We start from the raw sequence: 22,816 nt of genomic DNA, 5'->3' as shown, positions 1-22,816 counted from the left end.
GGTGGTAACCTGTGCAGATTCAGAGCTTTAAACTAGATATGAAGGAGGCTTGATGGAAAGAAGTCTGGGAATAGCACCCCAGTGTCTGAGGCCTGGTGTGCTAGCGAGGCTTTCGGTCTGCCACTTCAGAGGAAGGAGGAGATAGCACTCCAAGTTGCAGCAAGGATGCAACTCAGGGAACTGGGGTTGTTTATCCTAGAGAAAAAGTCTGAAGGGAGACCATATCACTGTCTACAACTACCTGAAAGGAGGTTGTAGCGAAGTGGTTTCTCCTCGCAAGTGACAGGTGATGGGACGAGAGGAAATGGCTTCAAGTTACATAAGGGGAGATGCAGATTAGACATCAGGAAAAATTTCTTCCCCCAAAGGGTTATCGGGCACTGGCACAGGCTGCCCAGGGAGGTGGTCGAGTCAGCGTACTTGAAGGTATTTAAAAGATGGGTAAGTGAAGCGCTCAGGGGTGTGGTTTAGTAGCGGACAGGTAAGGTTGCACTCAATCTTCTCAAAGGTCTTTTCCAACCAAGTGATTCTATGATTCAAATTATTAGTTTCAAAATTGTGAAAGTGTATTGAATGCATTTAAGTATATGAAATGGTACATTCCCTTTATTATACCTTAATTTTTTATTATTTTCCTGGACAAATTTGGTATAGATGTTTTAGAAATCAGTATGAGAAAATATCATTACTGTTTACTGAGGGCCTAAATTGAGTTTATAGGAGTCAAGAGGACTCACTCAATTTATTCGAAGCATTGATCTTGAATCATCATGGAATGCAAACATAACCCACATCAAGATCTAATCCCACAATTGCATGATGTATTACAAGAATGATTGCCACTCAGTTCATCAGCAGTTAGACACTGGCAAGTCTGCAGGATCTGGCCTCAATCCCATATTAAAGTTATACCTCTGCTGAAAAATAACTTAAAAATAAAATTTGTTTTTACAATACTCAAATAACACTGCATTATTTTTTGTAGTATCAGTAGGGTTAAAAGAAACATGCTTCTAGCCTAGACCCAAGAGAACTTGTGACAAAATGAAATATAGCCTGCTGAAACCTACTGTAAGCAAATACCACAAGCTGTGCCAAACAATTATGTTAGTTTCACTATAAAAGTAACTCTAAAGAGAAAGGAGGGACTTGCATGTTCCTGTCATCATTGTTTTTAAATGGTACACCCACAAAGAAGGCTAGCAATCATCTGGCTAAAAAGTCTTTAAACCATAATCTGCCTAAACAAATGTCCCATACAGGCAGAAGTTCTAGGGACTAGTTTTTTTTTATAAGGAAAAATGGATCTGAATATCAAATCTGCTTCCTAACATTATTTAGGAATATTTAGAAACCATGTTATTATTTCAGAAATTAATTTTCATTACAGTTTAAACATTGGTTGGCTCCTCTGATCCTGTAAGCATACAGACTTTCTACTTTTCATTTAGAAAAGCTATGGTGTAATGCATCTGCTATTTGCAACAAAGCAGCAAAATTGGGATTAATGTTTAGTTCATGCCTGGTTTTATAACATTTGTAATTCTATAAATGGATTTCTGTGGACACTGCTGAAGTGGTGAGATTATACACACTTAAAACACCAGGTGAGGGGTACATATGTCAAACCCAACAGCTTCTGATGTACTTTTGCCAAAAGAGACTAAGTTTTGTGTGCTGGTCTAAGGATAAACAGCCTGTCAGCTGGACTCAGATCACATACTCCTGGCCCAGGGCCTTTGATGCAATTTCTCATCAGATACTCCAGTGCTTTTCAAACACTCTTGTCTCTCTAACTTCACCTCAGCCTTCTGAGAAACTCCCCTCTCCACAGCAGCAGATGAAATTCAACATAACTAGAATAACAGAGAATTTAGAGCTTGGTAACAAGGGGGGATTTTATCTTTACAGCTTGTCAGAAATCACTTACAACAGTTTTGATTTGAGAGCTGAGTTCAACTTTTTCTTTAAGGAACTCTTCTATTTTTGCCAGCTGGGAATCTTAAAAAATTCTCAATTTTTGCAATACTTCAGCAGGAATACAAATATCTCAAGGGCATTATATCTATATTTATAAAAAGTTTGTATTGTGTTTTATTTCTAGCCCCAAATATCATGTATTGGGATACTGATACCATTTCCCATAAATATGACACGTTTGTAATTAAAGGGAACAACAAATTGCAAGAAGTCATTGAGAAGCATATTTTGAAGGATATATTTGCTGCAGATTTATATATAAAAATATATATATATTTGTTTTTCAGATTTAGAAATATTAAAATATGAGCTAACAGTAAAAACTGAAAATATAGAAAATGTTGGATGAAAATGACTGTTATTGGTTTGTTAGCTTGACTGATGATACAAGTTAACTCCTCGGTTCTTATTCTGACTGTATGTGCTTGTCCGAATTCATGCCATGATAGACTTCTCTTTAGTTTTGTTGGGTATTTGCATGTGTCATGTGAACACTATCATGCAATTCGGTAAAAGTTTAATCTCCTGTCCACTTCAATATGTAAGAAACATTACTTCAGAAATCCTAGAATCCTAGAAAGGTTTGATATGGAAGGGACATTAAAGATCATCTAATTCCAACCCCCCTGCCATGGGCAGGGACATCCCACTAAATCAGGCTGTTCAAGGCACATCCAATCTGACCTTGAACACTTCTCCAGGGATGGGGCATCCACAAATTCCCTGGGCAACCTATTCCAGTGCTTCACCACTCTCATGGAGAAGAATTTCCTCCTTATGTCTAGTCTACGTCTGCCCCTCTCCGATTTATAGCCATTCTCCCTAGTCCTATCACTACATGCCTTTGTAAAAAGTTCCTCCCCATCTTTCTTGTACACCCCTTTCAGGTACTGGAAGGTCGCTATAAGGTCTTCTCAGAGTCTTCTCTTCCCCAGGCTGAACAAGCCCAACTCTCTCAGCCTGTCCTTGTATGGGAGGTTCTCCAGCCCTCTGATCATCTTTGTAGCCTCCTCTGGACCCGTTCCAACAGCTCCACATCCTTCTTATGTTGAGGATTCCCGAGTTACAACACAATGCTCCAGGTGAGGTCTCACAAGAGAGAAAACGTGGGGCAAAATCAAGTCCCTTGATCTGCTGGCAGCACTTCTTTTGATGCAACCCAGAATATGGTTGACCTTCTGGGCTGCGAGAACACATTGCCAGCTCATGTCGAGCTTCTCATCTGCTAGCACCCCCAAGTCCTTTTCTGCAGGGCTCCTCTCAATCACATCATCTCCCATCGTGTACTGAAATGGGGGATTGCCCCTGACGCAGGTGCAGGACCTTGCACTTGGCCTTGTTGAACCTCATGAGGTTCTCCAGCCTGTCCAGGTCCCTCTGGATGACATCCCATCCTTCCAGTGTGGCCACTACACCACTCAGCTTGGTGTCATCTCAATCTTGCTATCAATATCATTGATGGAGATATTAAACAGCACTGGTCCCAATACGGACATCAGAGGGGCACCTCTTGTCATGGATCTCCATCTGGACATTGAGCCACTGATCACTACTCTCTGAATATGACCATCCACCCAATTTCTTATCCACCAAACAGTCGACTCATTAAATCCATATCTCTCCAAGTTAGAGAGAAGGATGTTGTGAAGGACTGTGTCAAAGACTTACAGAAGACCAGATACATCACATCCATTGGTTTTCCTGTGTCCACTGATGTGGTTACCCCATCATAGAAAGCCACTAGGCTGACCATACGGGACTTATCCTTGGTGAAGCCATGCTGGCTGCCACTAATCACCTCCCTGTCCTCCGTGTGCTTTAGTATAGCTTCTAGGTGGATCTGTTCCATGATCTTCCCAGGCACAGATGTGTGTCTGAGAGGTCGGTAGTTTACAGGGTCACCTTTTCTACCATTTGTAAAAATGGGGACAATGATATCCTTCTTCCAGTCACCGGTGCTTCTCCTGACTGCCATGACTTTTCAAATACCATGAAGAGTGGCCTGGCAAACACATAAGCCTATTCCCTCAGGACTCTGGGATGCACCTCATTAGGCCCCATACACTTAGAAATGTTCAGGTTCCTCAGGTGGTCACGAACCTGATCCTCCCCTACAGTGGGAGGGGCTTTACTCCCCTGGTTCCCGTCTTGTTGTCCATTGACCCAGAGGGGGTGAGGAGAACAGTTGTCAGTGAAGACTGAGAAAAAATAGTTTTTGAGTACCTCAGCCTCCTCCTCATCTGTTCACATGAGGTCACCATTTTCATCCATCAGTGAGGATACACTTTCTTTAACCTTCCTTTTCTGATTGCCATACCTGTAGTCCACAAAACTTCAACTGTGCCGCGGCATCCCCAGCATGCTCCAAGGCAGCAGGGGGAAGGTCCATACCAGCACCCCATTCCTCCAATCATTGTGTGTCCTCCCGCAACTTGTCATAGGCAAGCCTGATATTATCCCTCTGCCCCTTCACATCTAGTTTAAAGCCCTGTCAATGAGCCCTGCAAGCTCCTGAGCAAAGACCCTCCTTCCTCTTTGGGAAAGGTGGCTCCCATCCAGTACCTGTAAACCCACATAGTCCATCCCATTGTCAAAAACCCCAGCGTTATTATAGTGAAACCAGGCACAGAGCCATGTATGAATAGACTGGACCTGTCTGATCCTTACAGAGTCACCACCCATAAGTGGAAGGAGGGAGGAAAAAATCACCTGGGCCTCAGATTCCCTCACTAGCTGTCCGAAGGCCCTAAAATCTCCTTTAATCTCCCTTGGTCTACATACTGCAGTTTCGTCACTTCCCACATCGAACAGTCGTAATGGGTAGTAGTCTGATGGCTTTACCAGACTGGGGAGTTTCGTGGCAATATCCCTTACACGGGCTCCTGGGAGGCAGCAGATTTCCCTGTGGTTAGGGTCTGCTCGATGTGTTGGACCTCAGCAGAGAGTCTCCTGCGACTATGACTTGCCTTTTCCTCCTCATGGCAGTTGTAGTTTGTTTTAATCTAAGATACAAACATTTAGGGATTTTAGAAGCAAGTAGTTCCTTGGTGCTTTGTAGGGTGGAAGCATCCACTGACAAGGTCTACTTTCAGTGACAGGCAACTAATATAATGAGCTGAAGTGACTCCAATTAGAAGCTCATGTTCTGTAGACATAGAAAATGTAATTACATCTCTTACTTGATTCGTACTGTAATGTGTCACAAATGCTGTCCACGCTGCCCAGCTTTCTTACACTCCTTAGGTGATGTGATGCCTTTTCTGACTTTCCTTAATGATCGCTTATTTCTGCTTTCATTGAAGCACTTGTAAGCTTTCTCCAGCTCCTTGTCAGGAGCCACTGTTTATTTCCCAAGGATTAGAAAAAAAACGTGAACAGTATGCAATCATACTTGGAATTTTTCCTATTCATTAAATGCTTTTAGATTAAAGAATCTGACCTCTTTTGATATTCAAAATAATGGCAGTATTAAATAACTGTCAAATCACTTTATTCTATGGAATGAAGAAATTAAGCGGCACTTTATTCTGTAATCAGGAAGCTTGCATGGGAGTTGATTTAACGTTTTAAATAACAGGACTTTTTTATCCTCCTGTAAGTTCTGGGTTTTGGCAAAAAACATTGCCTTTGTAATGCATTTGAAATGTTCTAAGTGATACACCTGACATCTTGTCCTGTTGCTTCTAGTAGGAATGTTGGAGAAGCGTGAGAGAAGCCATGATTCTGCAGTCAGCAGTGTGCATGTTCATTCCTGTGCTGTGTAATGGTACAGGCATTATCTGGAAATGCTCAGATTTTCTGATGCTGCATGTAACAAATCAGGTTCCTTCCTAATGTCACTTTGTGTGTGTTAGTTTTCTTCTTTGCTGAATATATCAAATAATAAATATTGTTCTCTGTAAGCGTTAATTAAAATTATACTAGTACTAAGAGTTTCAACTATACCTTTGTTGTTTCTGGTGGATACGTATCCAAGTTGCTCTTGGAAGTCTCCAGTGATGGTTTACATAATCTCCCCAACTAAATAATTTGTAGAATCATAGAATCATTGAGTTGGAAAAGACCTTAGAGAGCATCAACTCCAACTGTACCTGTCCACTACTAAATCATGTCCTTAAGCACCTCATCTACCCACCTTTTAAATACCTCCAGGGATGGTGACTCAACCACCGCTCTGGGCAGCCTCTGCCAGTGGTTGATAACCCTTTCTGTGAAGAAATTTTTCCTAATGCCCCATCTAAACTTCCCCTGACTCAGCTTAAGGCCATTCCCTCTTGTCCTACAACCTATGACATGGGAGAAGAAACCAACGCCCATCTCTCTACAACCTCCTCTTAGGTAGTTGTAGAGAGCAATAAGGTCTCCCCTCAGCCTCCTCTTCTCCACTCTTAATTTTCTTTTCAGGGTATTTGGTGTGAACTTTCTGTGCTAAAGTGTTATTTCTTATTGCCCTGTCCATCAGAGATATGAAGAACAAAGTGCTCTTTTCATCTTTGTAGAACTTTTAATGTGCAATTCAAATATTTCCCCCTCCTTATTTCTTATTTATGCATAACACGTATTTTGTTCATACTTTGGTTTGAATGTCTGGCTTTACAGTTCCCATCACATCTATAACAGCTCTAAGTGGCATCCAAACCTGGACAGCTGAGCCCCTGCTAGAGGAAGAAGTGCTGTGCGCTCGGTATGTATAGAAACAATTATGTGCCTTTCTGTTTCGTAGCAGTCCTGATCCTTTACTGCAGAACTGCTTCTTAACAAGTTTTTTCTCATCTTGTACAGCCCACTATTCCTTCATTAATTTTCATGTATCCTTTTTAGAAAATCATCTGAGGCTGATCTTGAATTCTGAACTTTCTTCAAAGCACTGACAGTCCATTCAGCTTGGAGTTGTCTGCACATTAATATTATACTACTTACCTCATCATGCAGGCTGTTAATGGAACTGCTTGCCAGACCCAGGGCAGATCCCTGAGGATCCTACTGAAGTATATGCTGCCTTTTTACAATGAGCCATTGGTAACTGTCCTCCTGATATGATTTTGTAACTGACTTCACACTCAGCCAATGAAATTTTCATCTCTATCATGTCCCTAGTTTGCTTTGAGAATGCACTGTCAGTACAGCATCAGAAGTACTAAAATCAAAATATGTGACTTAAACTGTTTCTCTCTTACCCACAGACCTGTCACTCTGTCACAAAAGAACTTGACATAATTTATTCTTAAATAATCCACGCTGGCTCTTAGTCATCTCCTATTCCTTTGATTGTTTACAGACAGTTTGTACAAAAATGATCATTTTGGTTAGGATTGGAGGACTTGAGATGAGATCAGCACTGTGACGGGCTCCTAGCTGAATGGTGGTGGATGTTAGAATCATAGAATCATACAATAGTTTGGGTTGGAAGGGACCTTAAACATCATCCAGTTCCAACCCCCCTGTGATGGGCAGGGACACGTCCTGCCAGATAGGCTGCCCAAGGCCCCATCCAACCTGGCCTTGAACACCTCCAGGGACGGGGCAGCCACAACTTCCCTGGGCAACCTATTCCAGAGCCTACTATTATTATTATATTACCGGAACAAAATCTAACTCTTTAGTCTCTTTACCCCAGTTCCCCTTCAGACTGCAGCAGGGATTGTTACTGCCTGGCAGGTTAGTAACAGGGCTGTATCTGTGCCAGTCAGCCCTTGTGCTGGGGACAGGTTCCTGGCATGTTTGAATGACTCCTTAGGATGCAGTTTCAGTCTTATTAACTTCTTGCATTCCTTTTCAAAGCTGAGACCTTTCACAGTTTTCACCAGTGGTAACCATTGATTGGCAAGTGATCTTTTTGGTGAAATGAAACTTGGCAGCATTATTTGTTCATACCTACTGAGTGGTAGACTAACAGCTTAGGTTTCTCTGCTGTTATTGAAGTCCTCAAAGTGTCCCTTGCTTCTTGCAGCATTTTTTTATTTACTTGTATGAGAGCAATAGCTTTATCTTGCAATTAAAATCTGTTTTCTGATAGTCCTTTTAGAGAAAATTCCCTTGCAGTGTCAGCTGAAGTGTTTATTTTCACTAAAACATATGACAATTTAATCTGTATATTTATGTCAATACATTTTAAAACATAATTTCTAAATTTTTTTTCAGAAAGTGGGCATCTCAAAGATGAGAACAAATGATATAAACCTATAAGTATTTGTGCATATATATGTATGCATAATAAATGTATTTATCTAGGAGTAAAGTGCTTATGTCTACTTATTAAAACAATAAATTCATCAAAATCAATTTAATGAAGCTATTTAACTAAATACTTGATTTTACACCTTAAAAGAAATACAATTAATTTTGGTGTCAGGAATTAAATGTACAGCAATATTTGAAACGATAAAGTAATTCATAAATATGGTCCCTTTACGTAATATCATAAATTATGTCCACTAACGTTATTCCAGCTAAACAGAACTTTCTATGAAGTGAATAGAAATACTTTCTCTGTGTGAAAAACAGAAAGCATACTCTCATTAGAAGGAATGTCTTCTGACAGGTGCTCATCCTGTACGAGAAATGCAGTAAATAGACTAAAGTTGAGTAAAGAAGGCTAAAGTTGAATGCATTTTTTGAATGTAAGAGAAGAAGGTATAAGTTAAAATACTGTACTGCAGCGAGACTTTCCAAATTAAACAGGCATTAAAGTGATGCTGTACTGTCAAACTGTACTTAGAAAGTTTGAGAGTAAATAATTTAAATAATTTTTTTCCCTTTGGTTTCCAAATTCATATTTATTGCAATGCAAACACTTAAGATAATGAAAACCTAAAAACAGCCACAGGAACTGAGGCGAAATGGTTGTGTTGCAGTGTCTCATCTGCTGCTGGCCAGCAATCTGTGCATGAGAAAGCATAGAAGGGCAGAGTTTAACATGCAATGATATGTTTGCAAAATATTTTCTCAGCCTGTGGCAATCTGTAGGTCAAGAGCTTTCCACAGCAGAAGTGGAGACATATTTTATAGATCTAGCTGGATTTCAATCCATGAATTTGCCCAGTTCATTTTGACAGTATGCAAAGAACTCCCTTGTTTTCTTTGATAGGTCACACAAAGGTGCTTCTGCTAGTAAGACTGGAGAACACGGGTGACTGTACCTGTGGAAGCTCATGGAAATATTGAAAGCATGGGAGAAGGGAGCTCATAAACACTGAGTTATTCTCTCTATGTTTGTTGTCATAAATACTTATGAGCCTAGGTGTTTTGTCTGCCTGAATGCAATGCCATCTTTCCTGTATCGTTCTTTATGTATTCTTACTGCTATTTGTCGCTTTCTGAAGACGGGATCAGCAGCATATATAAAAGTAAAAACACCTGGTAGTGTACAAGCATTTTTTTCCATGCATCTAAAAGTTATCAGACATAGAAGTGAGATGGTGCACTACTTTGTCTAAATATTTAACATTCCAAAAGACTTGTTCTTCCTAATTCCACACTGCAAGCTAAGAAAGTTAATAAATTTGTTCTTTGGAACTTGGATGGCTAAAGGTTTGGGAACAGAACCTTCCACCTCTAAGCTGGAGATTAAGATTGAAATTCAGGTTAAATTAAATATTTTAATAACTTTCTTAACTAATAATAAGTAGCAATTTTATGGGTGTTTGGCAATATCTGTCATGGAATAAGTGGGGATGTCATAATCTGGTTGTCAGCAGATCAAAGTTGTCCAAACTATCACATTTGGTAGACAGAGAAAATGAAGAAAATTACTTGAGAAAGTCACTTTTACAGAGCAAACTTCTGTGCAGTAGTAGGGCAGCCATGCTTTGAGATTGGTTCAGCCATGGCAGGGAATCAAAAAGCAGCTGCTCTGCCCCCAAACACAGACCTTGTGGACCACCTCTGGCTCTGTTTAAGTCTGCTTTCAATATGACTCAGAGCAGGGGTCTGTCAGAGCTGAGGTGCCCCAAGTACAGAGATGCTATGGTCTATTAGGACTGTCCTACAAACCAAAAGCATAGCATAACACTGGTCTACAATCTCCCACAACAAGTTTAAAAAGCAACAGCAAGAAAAATAAATCAATATTTGTTCTGTTCTTCGAAGCTTCTCTCAGTCTGGTGTAATCTATCTTGACTTTTGTAAGACCTTTGATGTGGTCCCACACAACACCTTTATTGCAAAGTTGGAGAGATAGAGATTTGATGGATGGACTCTTAGATGGGTAAAGAATTTGCTGGTTGGCCACATCCACAGACTTGCAGTCAATGGCTTAATGTCCAAGTGGAGATCAGTGACAAGTGCTGTCTATGAGGGGTCCACGTCAGAACAGGTGCTGTTCAATGCCTTTATTAATGACATACATAGAGAGTGGGATTGAGTGGAACCTCAGTGAGTTGGTAAGGGACAGGAGTGCCACCCAGAGGGACCTTGACAGGCTTGAGAAGTTGGCCTATGAAGTTCAAGGACTAGTGCAAGGTCCTGCACCTGGGTTTGGGACAATCCCCAGTGTCAATACAGCCTGAAGAACAGATGGACTAAGAGCAGCCCTGCAGAGAAGGACTTGGGCATATTGGTGCATGAAAAATTGTACATGAGATAGCAAAGTACACTTGCAGCCCAGAAAGCTAACCATATTCTGGGCTGCATGGAAAGAAGCATGGCCAGCAGGTTGAGGGAAGTGATTCTCACCCTCTGCTCTTGTCAGACCTTACCTGGAGAGCTGTGGCCCCAGCTGTGGGATTCCCAGTACAAGAAACAGACAGACCTGTTACGGTAAGGACACAAAAAGATCAGAATGCTGGAACACCTGCCCTCTGAAGAAAGGCTGAAAGAGTTGGGATTGTTCAGCCTGGAGAAGAGAAGGTTCCAGGGAGACATTACTGTGGAATTTCAATAAAGAGAGGCAGAATAAGACTTTTTGCCAAGGTCCATAGTTATAGAATAAGAGGCAATAGTTTTAAACTAAAATAAGGTAGATTTAGATTGGACATTTGGAAAAAAATTCTTATGATGAGGGTGGTGAGATACCTGAGAAGTTATGGATGCCTCATCCCTCAAAGCGTTCGAGGCTAGGTTGGATAGGGCTTTGAGCAATCTGATCTAGTAAAAGATGCCCCTGACCAAGGCAGGAGAGTTGATCTTTAAAGGTTCCTTCCAACCTAAAATATTCTATTATTTTATGGTTCCATGATTTTCTACAGAAACCCAGGGATCTGCAAGACAGACTATGTTCCACAGCACCCACTCCTGGCTGGCTCTAGAGTGACATTACAGTCTTGAAAAGTGTCAGGTCTTTTGGAGGAAGTGAAGATGACAGAATACATCTACATTTTGAAAGAAAAGTCAAAGTGGGAATGAAATGAATGAGAGAAATAAAACTATTTTCCTATTTCCCAGCAACCCTGAGCCTACCTACAGGATTGGAGAAGGGTTAAATTTGTCGGAAATTATTATTCGTGGCCAGTTGATAAGAATGTGTGGGAAACGAAAGCACACAATTGCATTTTTACAGGTGCAAAACCAGACCCAAAATAGCCACCTGAAACATGTTATGAAGCTACAGTGCTGGTGCTGCAGAGAAGAAAACAATCTGGTAGATATAAACAAGTCCACCTCCCTATGCCTTCCCCAGCGATGCATTCATACCTTCCAGTCACTAACCACAATGTTTCCCAGGGGACACAACACAGGGTTTTTAGCTGTCGTTCTTGAAGAAGGAGAGTGGTAAAACAAAACTTGTGTATTGGCAGAATCTGTCTCATGCCTAACATGAGTAATTTCTATAAAATATGCATGATGGAGAAAGAACACTTCCTAATAGGTAACCACTGACTTCAGTTCTGCCTATTCTCCTAAACCACAAGAGTTATATTAGTCTTTCTCTTCAGTTGGTGTGTATGAATGCTAAGATACTATGAAATGAAAGACAAGGCTCTTAAGAACAGGCTGTTTTAAGATGTTGACAAAGTCTGTGTTGTAAAAATGTACCAGATAAATGAAAGTTAAATGTTTTTCATGACTTGAAGATATTTCATAAGGATGTTTATACTTAAAGATGCATATAATATATGAGATTAAATGAGTCATATTATATAAATATATACATAAATAAACACATATCAAGAGTTTATATCTAAAAGAAAAATATACATTTAAATGAATATGAAGAAGTGAGGAATTTTCATAGGTTTTGAGAGCTCTTTTCTCATAACAGTAAGAATAAGCCTGATGTAAGGATGTAGTTTATCAGAAATTTGCTGGTTTTAATCAGATGGTATTTAACATCCCTAGAATATCGGTCTGAAGAATAATACATAAATAATAGAAGCATTTTTTCTTACAGAAATGACACCGCAGTGATCTCAGCCAGATATTGCAGGTTACTCATTTCCCAGCTGACTTCATATAATGATGCTTACATTTGACCTGTAGCCCAGTGACTTTAATTAGTCAACAGAGATCGGAATGGCTGCACCAGGAAGAACCACACTCCAGTGCCATAGGGGTATTTCTAGGAAAGTGCCCTTGGTGTTTGGAAAAGTAAAATGCTTGGAGACAGTCTAGTCCTGCTCAACTTTAGGAAGAGGGTAATGGCAATCACAGTAATGAATCCATGTTACCATCCAAGTGGAGAGATCCCTCAGTGATGCTTGCAGTGGATTCCTGTGGTTGTATCTGTAGCTTCTCCTCTAACTTGTCATAGCTCTTAGCTACCAAAGTCTCCAAATTGCCTGCCACTGAAAATTAATTTAGTTCACTCTTTTGTAAATAGAACTCTTTCAGTTCTCTACATGGTTCTTGACATATAGAATTTACTTTGAATAAATTCTTTAGGTGCTATAGGAGATGAGGAGCAGATTAGATTACCTAAAAAGGATGTTTCTGAAAACAGTTTCTTAAATGAGCAGTGCGCAGACTGCAATTGCAGTTTTATAATTTTATTTGGCAGTATTGTAGTCATTATATCTTGAAACAGATGAATTAACTTCAGTTACAATTGCTGAACAGAAAATTTTGAAACTGAAGTAAAAATATCTGTATGTCTATATTCTTCAGTTGTTTGTATAACTTGTCAGATATTAATAGAAAATCCTGTAAGCACATATATTATTACACATATGTATATGTAAAGCTCTCTCTGTATGCATATACAATTTCAAAGAAAATTCATGCTAGTGCAGGAAAATGAACTTTTTTCAGAATCATGACATCAGTTGTCCACTCAAAGTAATTATAGTCACACACCAGTGTCTCCAGGCACATGAATTTGACATCAAATAATCCCCCTCGTGCTGTATGAACATAGGGAAATAAGAGATTTTCCCTAAAGGACATCTATTTCAATCTTTAGAGGAACTGTTACTATGTGAATAGGAATAAAAATTCCTTGTCACTCATTTATAATTTTTCTTTCATTTTGCCAGCTATTTTTAGGACTTTAGAAGAATCACATTTTTGTAATTATGCAGGGTAACAGAAAATCTATCAAAGGCTTACTGATTCACGTCTTAGGAGGACAAATGCTCTGAAAAGAGCTTCCAACATACCTGCCTTCCTGGGCTTCCTCAGCGATCCTGACCTATCTGAGCTGATGACTTGGTGGGCAAAAGCACTGCTGTTTTTTTTAATAGACTTGGAAATTACTTATCAATTTTGCTAGAAATTTTTGCTGATCAAGATAAGTTTAATAAATCTACATGGAGAACAAAGTATGGTTAGAGACAATTAACCTAATATTCTAGAGTACTACAAAAAATCCTGCAGTAGTTAATATCCTTTTGCCAAAGCCTTCGGTATTGAGATAGAGGGTAATTAGTTTCATCCTGTTCAACGTTTAGAGGAAAATTGTAGTGATATCATTGAATTAATACAAAGCATTAGTCATCAGGTTCTTTTTTTTTTTTTTTTTTTTTTTTAATAATAATCAGATCTGTTACATCTTGCTTCTAAATCCCACATCCACATTCAAATCAATTGCACTAATGCCTGTCAGAAATACTGCAGAAATGTAGGTCAGGAAAAAATGCAGTACTACTCTCAATTTTACAGAATTTAATGGTTTTATAGAAGTTTCCATACTATCAAATTTGAAATAAATTCACTGAAGTAGAACTATTTTAGTAACCCAGTCACCATAGCACCACTGCAGCTTATGTGATTTGAATTAACTGTTATTTTGTAGGATTGAAGTCAATCTCATGAATAATACTGTCAATTCTATTCTTATTGAGATTTAATGATAAATGATTTTCCAAATCTTAGTATTCTGCAGAACTACAGTAAAAACTCACAGTGCCTTTTCAGCATACTGAATTCTTCTAACTTTATAGACAGATTTAAAGAATATAGAAGAGTTTACAATTCACTGGCTTTGCTTCTAGGCAAAGAAGAAGGCAACATGAGCCATGCAACCTCTGAAATGCATGCAGAGGAAATTATTGCTTTCTGAGGAAAGTACAATATGCAAGCCTTGATGTATATGTTCTAGGAGTGGTTCTCTGCTAAAAATTAAATTGATGGGTTAGATGTGGACTTCATAATTTCAATTGCTAATCATGCAGTATTTATAAAAAAATCCAAGGGGTATTCTGATACAAAATGCATGTGATTATTTAGTTTAGGAAGAAGGAATCTCATAAAAGAAGTAGAGTTCATATCCATCTGTCTGAATGAATGTTTCTTCAGTATCTAGTGTGAGATACTGGCTGGCCTTTTGATTTGCATGTATGAATGACACATGGATGTAAAAATATGATATCTCCTGCTTCTTCATCTTCACGTTTAAATTCTTTCACATGTCTGTGTTCCTTACACCCACATGGAGGACATCTTGGGTAGTCAGTTGCCTGTTTGGGAGAGATGGCCAAAACTCTGATTCCTCAGATCCTCAACTACCTGCTCTCTCTCTCAAATATTCTGAAATTTTCAAGTTGCAAGTGGAATAAATGTGCCTGTCTAAACAAACAGAGATTAATTTCCAAAACTGTTTTCCAAACTATTTGTTTTCTTAAAGATTAAAAAAATAAGTCAGATTGTTTCCATGAACATAGAACTGAATAAATTTGTCACATTATCTAGAGTCACAGCTTTTAACAGAGGCACTTGGGATCTGCTAATGGATAGTTAGTCCAGTCTGAGTAAATCTTCTTCTTTTAAGCTAATTTTTTGTTGATGCAATTTTGCTGTATTCATTAAGAATATTCAAAATTTTCATAGATGCAAATGAAAGGAAAACAATTTCTTGTGCCATTTTCTAAATCCATGGCATACACAAATGACACAATGTGGTATTTTTTAATTGCTCAGTTTTAAATGTATTCAGCACGTCTTAGAGGGAACCAATTATAATTAATTATTTCATGAAAGTAATATCTTTAGTATGATAATTCCATGAGAAATAGCTAGCTCTGAAGCACATAACCAACAATTATAGTCTCAAAGCCCATTATCATCAGGTGAATTATCTCTTTAGACACCTTTGCTCCAAGAGGATATATTATGTTGCCAGTGATCTTTCTTGGAATTATGCATAGCAATTTAATTAAGTTCAGAGTAAATTCTCCTCTGTGCCCTTACGCTGTTTATGTTACAAATACAATTCATTTATTTTTGCAATCTATAAACTCTAATAAAGTCATTGAAAATACATCTCACAGTATGAGGCACTTACCAGGTTTTTTGCATCACTTATCATTTGTTATTATTACAGGTTAATGTCTTTGCTTGTGAACAGATCTGAAATGAACATATTTCTGAGAAAACTCCATTAACCTCAACCTTGATGCTATATTTACTTGTACAAATGCAAAATATTGACTCCAATGAAGTCACCATGGTTCTGTTCCAAGCACATTTTCTCAGGCTTTACCAGATGCAAGGGAAAGTTATAATTTCACAGCCTGACATCTTGTTCTCTCCCATAGGCAGCATAGGCTAGGAAACAGACTAGCATCGTCTTACTGTCAGAACTGGGTGTACTGCAGATAGAATGTTCCTTCTTCACAAGTGATGAAGCAAATTATCCATATACTTAAAAAGAGTCCTAAAATGATCCTAATAAAAGAAAGGACTTGGGCACAAAGTGTCTATAATGTGGCAAGTTATGTTGCATTAACTGAGTTGTAATGATGAATTACGTGATTATTCTTATGACAAATGCAAAGTCACTTGAGTCAATTTAGCCATTTTTCAGTGCAGGCTAAAATTACTTGAATTGTATCACTTTTGTGCCAGACTAGGAAAGTTCAGCCTTTAATTCAGCTGATAAATTTGGTCATTTGTTTCAGTCCATAGAAGGCAGTTGCCTTTTTGTATGAAGTGTTTTGTTTGTATTTTCCTTGAATAAATTAAGAGACTTTAGAAACTATGTATTAAATTTGGCCTTTTCTTTTTGAAGAATGAGCATAGTTTATACTTATACACAGATACTTTATTTACCTTATGGATATGGAGATTTAAAATCTAATTGTCATCTTGAGTGTATGAAAATGGTGCAAAATACTGAGCTTTACAAAATTTGCTAAAACATGACCAGTGTTTCAGTGTGTTCCAGATTAGACATCTGATCATGGGTTTTCCTATGCAGAAGATGGCTCCAAGGTCAACCAACAGATCGTCAAGCTATTGGACATCAGTGGCTTTGCAGCAACTCTCTCTGGAACTGTTTGCTTGTTTCAAATGAATAGGGAATTGCCTTTCTATTTATAAAAGGTAAGCTGTTTTAAATTACTTAGCACTTTTTAAGGCATAAGAGGGCATATGGATAATTACTAGGGAAAAAATGATGTGTAGTAACTTATTCTATGCACTCAGACTCCAAGTGTGAAATTGATGGAAGACCTGGGCAGTATCACAGCCTTCCCCGAGGAGTGAGTGCTTACTGGGAGAGGGGAAACTGTTATCAGGAGAACTTAAAGCAAATAAGCATAGCAGATCAGATGGAGTATCTTTTCCTTTTTAATCCCTAACTATTGATAAAAGCATTTTCACTTAACAGGTTGTAAGAATCCCAAGTTTCACCAAGTAAGAATGCAATAAATTAATTTAGTATAATCTCAGTGTTGGTTAGAAAGTCTACCTTTTCTTAGAGAAAACCCTTTTGTTAGGACTTGTGGAACAGCAAAAATATTATGTGTGGATTTGCAACAAAACTGAAAACAATAAAGAATTGAGAGACTATTTGAGATACATATTTCACAGGTGCTAGATGCATTAAGCTATGCATTCATTATGGCATACAGAACCAAAAAATTGTTCATCAGAAACTCCATATGAACTATTCATATGAGCCAGATAATTCCAGTAGCTGTCAAATGAGATAGTGCACATCTATACAAGAGTAAAAGCTGACATTCAGGGTCAGGTACTTTATTTATGATGTCTTCAGCAGGGCTAACTGTGGAGGAAAGCAGAATTCGAATGTGATTCAGTGAAGCACATGGCTATGGGAATCCTTGGCATGAGGGACTTAAAATATAAATGAGAATTTCAGCTTTCATTTTTCTGTGAAGATAGGGCAGAAAAGGAAACCCAGCTATTTCTGAGTGTGAAACTATGACAGCAAAAACTAGGGCACCTGTCTGCAATGGCTGCTTACACTTAATTGAAAATCATAGTCTCTTCCATAAAATTTCACTGATCTTCCTTTCCTCCCTGTAGCATATTTACCACTTAATGTCAAGGAAGAAAGTAACAGTGATAAACTTCAAAATGTACCAACTACAGATCAAGTCAGAATGAGCTACACTTACCATGTGTTGCTCTTCTAAGCTGCACACTAAGCACCATGAGGACCTCAGAATCAAAGGCAAAATGATTTGCCCCTGCTTGTGAGCCCACATCTCCAAAGAAGAGCACACTGCCTTGCACATTAGGCAATGTTATGAATTAAGCACACTTACCCATTTACACATTTTGATGTCTTAAGGTACTGTGACTTCAACACTTTCATATGAAATATCGAGATTTTATAAAAGAAAAAGGTAAAAATATTTTATATCAAAAAAAAATAATTATATAGACTAGATTAGACTGGAAAAATCCGGTTGGAAAGTACCTACAATGATCATCTAGTCCAACGGCCTGACCAATTCAGGGCTGATCAAAAGTTAAAGCATGTTGGTGAGGACATTGTCCAAATACCTCTTGAACATTGTCAGGACTCAGGAATTGACCACCACTCTAGGAAACCGGTTCCAGTGTTTGATCAGCCTCTTAGTAAAGAAATATTTCCTTTACACACTTCAAAACTCTGCAGACTTTAAAAAGATACATTTTTACATGTCAGACCTTTTCAATGAAGTTATATGTCCCTGCAAAATTGTACTGCTAAATAACAGAAGGCTAAACAATAATCCTTAAAAAAATATAAGGGAACTCTCATAAGATTAATAACTAATTTTTGTCAGTCAGACACTATCTAGTTATGATGGATTGTACAGCAAATCTGGGCTGTTTTTCACTCACATCAAAATGCTGCCTACACTGATAAAGACTATTAAAATAAGCTAGTATGAAAAGCTCTCTAAAAGGCCAAAAGGTATCCAAAGGATTTTAAGGATTGTCATAGCAGTCAAAGATTAAGAGATGAAGCGTGCTGATTTCTTGAGTGCTTTATTACTTTGAAACTATGAACATGAAGGATTTCTACATTTAACTCCCTCACACAAACATTATTTTCTTAATCTTTTCAGGACTGATTCCTGGAACAAATGCTGTTGATTTGATTCAGAACATCAAGCAGATCTTCGGTGAGCAATGTCAGTGCAAGAGGAATGATAAATCTTCACGTTTTAAATAAGAAAATATTTCCCTTTGGACAAGAAGAGATGAGATAATGCAGCAACTGTTGTGTTCTTCTTATAGAACCATGTCTTAGACACACTGGTTAAAGATATCTTCCTTTTTGATCTGGATCCAAAGAATGAAGTGGTTTAAATGCACATAGCACGTGGTTGTTGTGCCCCTTCCAAAACAGAAAAGTGAGATGTTTACTAAGTCCTTAGTTGTGGATCTGCACCTTTGTTCTAGACAGAATTCTATTGGAAAATCTGCTACTTCACACTGTTACTTTGTTGAACAATGATTTGATCTGACAAAGAGCTTCAAGCCAAATATTCTGTTAATGAAATAAGATCTCCTGTGCTCCGCCCTTTTAGAGCAAATGTAGACAAAACTCCAGCAACAGTTAGGGGCATGAATAAATGAAGCTGAGGAATATAAAAGCCTTGGCCATGGTACTGCTTATTGCCCTTCCAAGAAATTCTCCTATAAAGCATATTTGAGTAATGAAAATAAATTTTGACTGTTGAGTAACTCCATCCCTTCTTAACTTGCTCATATCCCTTACAGTGAGCTTGTCTCAAAGACAGTGTGAATCAGACATGTCAATACTGTTCCAGAGTTCTATACACATATATTTTTTAACATGAAAAAGATATATAAACAGGAGTAAGAAGATAAACTGAAGTCAAGGAAAATATATTGTAAAATTAAGAACACTTTCCTTCCATGAAGTCCATGATGAAATTTGAGTAATTTAATTCTACATGGCATAAATCAATGGAATTTATTTTGGACAGTGCCATCTGTCCCATGGAAAGTGTCACAGCTGGGACATGAGAAGAAATCCATCATGTTAATGAATATACTCATATGCTTTGAGTATTCTAAGTTGGAATAAAGTTGATTACCTTTACATTCAAATCTATGAATTTTGACCTTTCCCTCATTCTTTAGCAAATATTCACAGACTCCTAGTAAGGAAAAAAAAAAAGAAAAAGGAGTGAAAGGTAGCAGCTAATGAAATTATCAGATAGCAATGGAGTTGTTAGATGCTCCTAAAGTCCTAAAGGACCCCCAGGGATTTTCCATGCTTACAAGCTAGGTAACGCTTCTTTGGTATTTATCTTTGGGGTTTCCATCTTGTTTTCTTTGTCTCAGGAGTGGTTTTCTGCTCTGCTTATGAGTGTGACTGCTCTATCACCTTTGTTTATGTGCTTCTCAGTCATGTCCTTCTTCTCTAGCCACTTGCCAGCTAGAGAACAGCATCCTTTGTCCTGTTTATCTTCCTAATAAGCCTCCTTCTCCAAACTCCAAAGGTCCCCTTATGAAGAACTCACTATCCCTTGTGGAAGCAGCTGTTGTCTTAAGTCCTTCCTTGACTCAGATGTTTGATCGTGTCTTTCTCTGATCCTTTTGAACTACCTTATTGTTTCCAGAGGAAAGAGAATATCTCCCAAAATCCAGGTTTCTTCTTAAGTTCAGTCTAGGTGTTCTCCCGTTTTCAAGAAAAAATACGGAATCTCTTGAAGCACAAGCACACTGTAAAAAGTAGCTAACTGGTAACTAATGATTGATTACAAGAATCCAGCTATAACTTATTTGTTTTAAACCTACAGCAGCTTCTGAAACAATTACTGTGAAAAATCATGGCAGAAGGGTGATTGCATTCCTGTTAGAGAAAGCTGGTCGATAATAGTGACATTGATATCAAAATGCAGCTATTTTGGAAAAGAACTTCTCTAATCTGTTTAAACGTTCATAGACTAATAAAATCACAGAACGTTTTAGTTTGGAGGGACCTTTAAAGAGCATCTAGTCCCCTGCCATGGGAAGTGACATCACATAAAGAATTAATGTCCTCCCAGAATAATTAGTTAGGATTACTTTTTTTATCAGTGCGGTTAAGACTGTCTTACATTGCTTTTATCTGTTTGCGTTGACGGGGTTAACACGATTTCTGGCCCTGCTGTGCCCATAGCGTTTCCCTTCTGCCGCGGTGCCCGTGGGAATGGGCGGTGGTGGCGCCCCCGCTCCAGCACCGCGGACAGCGCCCATCGAAGCTGACGCGCGCTCCTCCCGCAGCTCTTCCAGCATCCCTCACTGCATCCATTCTGGCTCTGAAGCGTGCATGATGCATGCATGCAACGGCCATTAGTCCTAATGGGATGCAAACCAGACTCCAGTCTTACGGGAATTGTGCTTATGGAAGGAGCATGATTGATGATAATGAGAAATGGACTTAGACATACCAAAGAGAAGAACTGAGAGCAATTTGCACCTTTCTGAATGTAACGTCAAGAGGACTTTGAAACAGCGGAAGACTAGTGTAATATACCAAGATATTTGTTCAGTCAGTGTTAGATAAATTTGATCTACAGCATAACCTGAGTATTTCACTTAGATGAGTCTGAGAGTGTGTTACTTCATGAAACTTAAGTTCAAATGTAGGCAGTATGAATTGCAAAACTGAAAAGGCATAAGTAGAGTATTATTTATGTCTTATGCTGGTCAAAGGATTAAGTCTATACACCAAATGTCAGCAGTTGTGATGGTAAGTACCACAATTCAAAAAAGTTAATAAAATAAAATGCAACCAGATAACCTTTCTGAAGCTTCTCGGGTGATTACGGTGCTGCTCTGTTCCTTTGTAGATTAGTAGAAAGACCAATGTTTTCTAAAAACATTGTTCGTATTGTGTATGTAACTCTGGCCATGGAGCGCATCCATGAGGAGATCTCATGATTTCCCTGCCTCCTAGATTTTGGCCCTTGATAAAAGAACTGAACTCACATGCTCATTGGTTTCATATAGCACTTGCAGAGTAGTTTAAGCCCTTTCATCTGTAGCAAAGTATTGTGCAGGTAATAGTTCAAACAAGAAGCCAATTCTTCAAAATCCACGCAAGCAAGATAGCTCAGTGGAAAAGGATATGTGGGTTTTTTTCAGTGTTAAATGTGAATATATGGTAGTCCTGGTTATGAAGAAATGGACTTAAAGTAGCATTTGAGATTATTATTGGAAGTGTTCATATGCACATTAAATGGTCTTTTATGCATAGTGTTGTAGCTGCTTCTCCAACCCTGAAAGAAGAAATGCCTTTCAAAAAATTAGACATACTTTTGAACTAGTGCAGCCTGTCAAGTGCTGTTCATAAAAAGAAATCATCATATGACCTGCTTCTCTATTCAATGTGTTAGCTAAAATGTTTTTGGCACAACAATAAGAGAGAGATGGCTCCTTGCCATATGCCTCTCTCTCATACCTGCAGCCATCAGCTGCTTAACTCCTCTCCCTTTCTCCCTTGCTATAGCCCTAGAATACAAAACACTTGATAAATTTAGGTTGTGTGTGTACATTCATTATAATAATTTTCACATTCCAATATTAAATTGAATGTATATATGAATTAAAATATGAGTAGGCAAGTTGTCCTGTACAGAGGCTCTTAGAAGCTATAATTCACAGCAGTACTTTTAGAGGTGATGTGTTTAAAGGATAGGTCTTGATCCCTTGAGCTTCACATAATCCCAGGGTACACTGACTCATATTCTTAAACACAGCAATGACATAGTAGTTCAACAAGCCAGGATCTAAACATAAACTGAAAATTTATCAATTTTGTCCATAGTGGTTTTGAAGGACAGAGAAGGTATGAAGAACAGAGACATCACATGCACGCCAGCAAAGCTCCTGCTGCAGCTGTGGAGATGGCAGAATAAGCTGTGAAGCAGCCATGCCATCTCCATAGTAACAGAAAGGCAAGGATGACAATTCAGTATTGAACATGCACTCTTCCCATTTCTTTACAACCTCTTGCCTCAGGATTTTTTAAGTGCGGTCTCCAAATAGAATCTTCCTTTTTCCTTAAAACATCTGAAAATACAGAGACTGCAGAGCAATCCTGTACTGCTGGACAAGTCTGAATAAACAATGGAGGAACTTATGTCAGTATGCTGAGTCACGACAAATGTAAAAACCATAAATGTGTTTATTGAGGAAATTGTGAAATAAATGCTACACTTATTGAATAAAATTGTTAAGTGATATGACATGCTTTTAGATTCCCTTT

General features: G+C 38.4%; 1 long non-coding RNA gene across 1 annotated transcript in view; it reads left to right on the top strand.

The window, feature by feature from the left end:
- LOC128851410 (uncharacterized) overlaps nt 1-19,435 on the top strand; it is a 35,328-nt gene extending 15,893 nt beyond the window's left edge. The window contains exons 2-4 of the long non-coding RNA XR_008448782.1: nt 6,580-6,664; nt 16,517-16,674; nt 18,657-19,435. This is a non-coding gene — a long non-coding RNA (uncharacterized LOC128851410). The remainder of the gene's footprint in view (nt 1-6,579; nt 6,665-16,516; nt 16,675-18,656) is intronic.
- Nucleotides 19,436-22,816: the final 3,381 nt, after the last annotated feature.

Source organism: Cuculus canorus, chromosome 2 (assembly GCF_017976375.1).
Source record: "Cuculus canorus isolate bCucCan1 chromosome 2, bCucCan1.pri, whole genome shotgun sequence".
Lineage (NCBI taxonomy): Eukaryota > Metazoa > Chordata > Aves > Cuculiformes > Cuculidae > Cuculus > Cuculus canorus.
This window is presented reverse-complemented; position numbering and strand designations above follow the sequence as displayed.